Consider the following 5,992-nt stretch of genomic DNA (forward strand, 5'->3'; position numbering starts at 1 on the left):
GGGTTCAATTTTAGGACCACTATTGTTCCTAATTTACATTAATGATATTGACACGAATACATACAGTAAACTGGTTAAATTTGCAGACGACACTAAGGTGGGCGGGGTAGCAGATACTAATCTAGCAGCAGAGAGGCTTCAACGGGATCTGGATTTAATTAGCGAATGGGCTGATACTTGGCAGATGAAATTTAACACAGACAAATGTAAGGTAATCCATGCAGGGAGCAGAAATATACAGTACAGATATTTTATGGGTTCCACTGAAATAAAGGTAGCTGATTACGAGAAAGATCTCGGTATGTATGTTGATGCTTCCATGTCCCACTCTCGCCAATGTGGGGAAGCAATAAAAAAGGCGAACAGAATGTTGGGTTATATCTCTAGATGTGTGGAGTTTAAGTCAAGGGAGGTGATGTTACACTTATATAATTCCTTGGTAAGACCCCACCTAGAATACTGTGTGCAGGTTTGGTCACCATACCTCAAGAAGGACATTGCTGCCTTAGAAAAGGTGCAACGAAGAGCTACGAGAATGATTCCTGGTCTTAGAGGAATGTCTTACGAGGAGAGGTTAGCGGAACTGAATCTGTTCAGCCTTGAGCAAAGGAGACTAAGGGGGGATATGATTCAGGTCTATAAGATTCTAACGGGTCTGGATGCTGTTCAGCCAAATGACTATTTCAATATTAGTCTAAATACTAGAACTCGTGGCCATAAGTGGAAATTAGCGGGAGAACATTTTAAAACAAATTTGAGGAAGCACTTCTTTACACAGCGTGTAGTCAGAGTATGGAATAGTCTTCCTGCTATTGTAGTGGAAGCTAAAACCATGGGTTCCTTTAAATCAGAGCTAGATAAGATTTTAACAACTCTGAGCTATTAGCTAAGTTCTCCCCAAACGAGCTTGATGGGCCGAATGGCCTCCTCTCGTTTGTAAATTTCTTATGTTCTTATGTTCTAAGTGTTTAACCTTAATTAATTTCACAAATGCCTTCAAGCTTTTCATCAGCCATTCAGGCTATTTAAAGGGAAAGAACATGCTGCTGTGTTGTTTGGTATCCTTGTGTGCACCATACTGAACATGGACTAGAGAAAGCAAAGGAGAGAGCTGTCTGAGGAGCTCAGAAAGAAGATTATATATAACAGTGTTAAAGGTAAAGGCTATACTCCAAGCAGCTTTATGTTCCTTTGACCACAGTTGCCAATATTATTAAAAAGTACAAGGTTCATGGGACTGCAGCCAACCTCCCAGGATGTAGACGCAAGAGGAAATGCAACCCCAGGTTGGTGAGAAGGATAATGCTGATGGTAGAAGTAGAACCAAGGAAACCATCCAAAACCACTCAAGCTGAGCTCCAAGGTCAAGATATGTCACTTTGTGATCGCACCATCCATTGCATTTTGAACAGTAATGGGCTCCATGGAAGAAGACCCAGGAGGGCTCTACTATTGACAGAAAAACAAGGGGAACCTTGAATCTGTGCAGGACACAATGAAGTCTCGAGACTACCAAGGCATCCTGGAACGAAAGATACTGCCCAGTGTCAGAAAGTTCAGCCTCAGTTGCAGGGTCCTCGAACAGGATGATGACCTAAAACATAGAGCTAAATGCACTCAAGAATGGCAGAGAAAAAAAACATTGGACTATTATTAAATGGCCCTCCATGAGCCCAGATCTTACTCCTATTCAACATCTATGGAAATATCTTAAAATTTGCAGTGTGGAGACGCCACCCTTCAAACCTGAGACAGCTTGTGCAGTTTGCTCAGGAAGAGTGGGCCAAACTACCCGTTGGCAAATGCAAAGGTACAGAGATCGCTTTTTGGCAGTGATTGCTACAAAAGATGGTGCCACAAAATATTAAATTAAGGGTACCATCTTTTTTTGTCCGTGCCATTTTCATTTGTTTAATTATATAAAATATTCAACCTAATCAATAATCAAAAGCAAAGTCTGATCTGTGTTAAATATGGAATAACAAATAAGGGATCCCATTAAACTTTAGTCAGTTTCATGTTATTTCAGCGATAGCTGTGTTTTTTCTTTCTTTGTGGAAGGGTACCAACAGATTTGTTCACATCTGTATGTTCTACATTGCTGTACAATGCATATTACATGAATGTTGTATCAGTTTTAATGCATAATTCTTTGAATGAACACAGTTGAATCATGGTCAGTGGTTCCACACAACTAGGATGAGTATTTTGAAAAGGAAACATGTACTGAAAAATGTACTGCCTAGATCAGAAACCATATTGCAACCTTTGAAGAAACCATTAATCAAAAATGTATCACTCTTAGCAACTTAAAACACAGGTTTCACTGGACAGCCAGTTGCACAAACACCAAAATAAAACTTCAAGTTTACACAGTATATCTGTCACACACAAACACCCATGAGAAGATATCAACACACATGGAGAATCAATGCACACACACCATTCCTCAGTACTCTTAAATCCAATTGCTTCTTATACTAATAGAATAATAATAATCCATTTGTATATTTTTCTTTATATCTATGGCAATCATAAAGGTCTTTGCCACCACCATAGTTCAAAGGCTTCAACACTAGGCTTGAAACAAAGAAACAGATGTGAATTGGAAATCTGGTCCAAGCATTTATGATTTTCAAATTTGAGAGGAAATTAGCCAGAAACTAATTAAGATCTCACAAGTTGATACACCCGTTGTGTCACTATTACTGCATGTGACTGTAATATTTTTACATGATGTTAAGATTATATGATCAACTTGTCACCTAGTCCCAAACAGTTTTTGCAGTGTAAAATACAATTACTTAAAAAAACTGAACGTTTTCATGTTCACATTCTGATTGACATAGTCTGTGTTGTTAATAACTGTTTTCTGAGGAGACAAATGTCATCAGTAACCATTGTGCCTTCAGCATTAACACTCGTTAGCTACCACTTCCTATGGTCATAATCATGTTTAGCCATATTCCCATCAATTCACTCCTCTTATGAATGTCTCTCTGGTTGTAAATATGTGTAGCGGCAGCCAAGCGATCATTTAATAATGAAACAATAAAAGCCATCTGGAGTGAAATACAGGAAATGTAGGTAAGCGCATGATGAAAAAAATCCAATATAGAGGTAGAGATGTAAAGTGTGAACGTTGTCTTCATGCGTTTCTGTCATCATTTTAGCAAGCTTATTTAGTAATAATAATTACATTCAGCTGTCCTGCCTAGCATCACATGAAAAACTGAACACGAAAATGTTAGAACTTTACAGTCGCTGCCCAAATAATGGGAGATTATTTCCAATTTACCCCAAATAACATAATTTTTATATTTATTTTATGTCACTTTTAACACTGAAGTATATTAAAAAGCCGATTTGAATTTGAGACAGTAAATGGTTGCTGTGCTGTGTTTACACATTATGACAACTGTGCCTTGATTTTGCCATGTGTATATTGGTGATGAGTGGTGAAAGGATGCCATTTGGACACTCGCCTAAGGCACCAAAATGGACATACATGGCTCGACCCCACACCATTATACCACCACATCCTTCCTAAACTATTGATATTAGACCGGTTGGGTCCATGGATTCATGCTGTTGACACCAGATTCTGACTCTACCATCTGTGTGCCTCAGTAGAAATCAAGATCCAGCAGATCAGGCTTTTGTTTTGTGTTTTTCTGGTCTTCAGCTGTCCATTTCTGGTAAACCTGTGCCCACTGCAGCTTTAGCTTTCTGGTTTTGGCTGACAGGAGTGAAACCTGACTGCTGTAGCTCATCTGCCTCAATATTGGGCAAGTTGTATATTCTGAGATGCTGTTCTGCTCACCACAGCTGTTCAGAGTGGTTGTCTGAGTCACCTTTCAGTTAGCGCAATCCAGTCTCTTCTGACCTTCTCATTAACAAGAACGTTCATTCGCTGAGAATTTTTTGTGTTTCGTACAAATTCTGAGCAAACTTCTACTGTTGTGTGTGAAAATCCCAGGAGATCAGTAGTTACAGAAATACTGAAACAGCCCATCTGGCACCAGCAATGATGCCACAGTAAGCGTCACTCAGACCACATTTTTTTTTTACTTATTGTGTGTTTGATGTGAACATTAAACTGAAGCTCCTGACCTGTATTTGATGATTTTATGCATTGCACTGTAGCCACATGACTGGCTGATGAGATAATTGCTTGAATAAGCAGGTGTAAGGGTGCAGAGGAAGCCTTTCTACTCAGCTGTTTCCTTCTTCTTCATTCTTATTCCCCTCCATCACCTTCAATATGTGCTTCCAGTACATTTCTGTCGTCCACCCAAGATGCATCTCTTGCCTTAAGCACAAGAGGAAACCAACCCAGAAATCTGATGTCTGATTCTGGCAGCGTGCCATATGATTGTGTAACTGCCAGTATGCAGTCAGCAAAGCTGACTTTATCTCTGCCCTTGTCATGCACTCATTGTTCCACATTCTGATGCTCATAGAAAGATTCATCTGCCCTGAGAGCACCACTACTCCAGCTAGCCTGTCCACTAAATTCTCTTTCTCCCACACTCTCCACTCAACTGGGATGTTTTCTACTTTCCAAAAGCTCTCTCTGTGTACTGAGCTGAGTCCTATACAATTACTGTTACTAACCCTGTTAAACTGTCATTTACTGCCCACTAGTCTAGTGGATAACTTTTCCTGAAGAACTGAATGTGCTGTTGTCAGCCATCTCTGATGGCTCAGCCAGCTTTGCACTCAAACTTACAGGGAAATTAACTAGGCCTCATCCTGATGTGTAAATGTATCACAGACAACATACATATTACAGCTTTGTGTCTCAGATCACTATCCTACTCAATTTACCTTGTCACATCCCTCTTTTGTCCCCAGTATTGTTGCCTCCAAAGAACTGAGACTGAACAACAAAACAAGAATTAGTGTCACAAAAGGGTTGTTGTAAAGTAGCTAAAGAGTATCACTAAAGCAACAGGCTCACAACTGGCCCCAATGTAAAGCCTCATCATCTAAAAAATTCAAGGCAATCAAAGCTAAATTCCAGTCAAAACAAATGACATCATCTATATTTAGCACACTGCAAATGATGAAATAAAGTACGTACACACACACACACACACACACATACATACATACATACATACATACATACACACACACACACACACACACACACACACACACACACACACACACACACACACACACTCATATATACGTATAAGTATGCTTTTATATATACATACATACAGTATCACCTCACACTTTCAGAGTTGGGGGTATATAAATATAAATCCCTATATTCATATTGTATGCGTTTGTGTGTGCGCATTTTTGTAATTATTATTAAGCAGCCCAGATTTCCCCACAATGTGATAAAAGCCTGTTGTTTTGACTTTGCGAGGGCAGTTTTTCAGTCCTCACAAGGATAACCTCAATGGCGTGACTCTGCATCCACTGATGGGCTGTTATGGGTTTGGCTGCACATTCACTAAAGCCCTGTATTGAATAAGTGTGATCAGATAGATGAACCTTTTTTTTCAATTCCATCCTGTTTATCAATTAAAGATGCCTTTACCAGACAGTATCTTTAATTATTCTAGCTTAGATATACAGTACAAAAAAGCTGTTCATGCAATGTGTTTTTGTCATTCCAATAGCTGAAAATTATTACTTTGTATATAAACTTAACTTTCTAATTTATGTTTATGGTTGAACCTATTTCTAACAAGCTAAACAAAATTTTTTTTACCTTGAGTCATAGTAAAATATTTTTGCTGGATACATTTTTCAAGTTGATCTAGCATTTATTTGTTTTTATTTTTTTCATTGTAACTAGATAGAGAATTGTTGTATATTTCCGCTCTCTGTCTCAACGCGCATAAGGCCATCAACTTTTTGGCGTATAGTTAATATAGTGATATGGTTTTTTTTATTAATCCCCCGATGCACAGGTAATCAGCATTTAAGGTGATCCTACGTAGGATGTAGTAGATTCCATCGCCGCCCC

This window comes from Paramormyrops kingsleyae, chromosome 10, assembly GCF_048594095.1.
Source record: "Paramormyrops kingsleyae isolate MSU_618 chromosome 10, PKINGS_0.4, whole genome shotgun sequence".
NCBI classification, from domain to species: domain Eukaryota; kingdom Metazoa; phylum Chordata; class Actinopteri; order Osteoglossiformes; family Mormyridae; genus Paramormyrops; species Paramormyrops kingsleyae.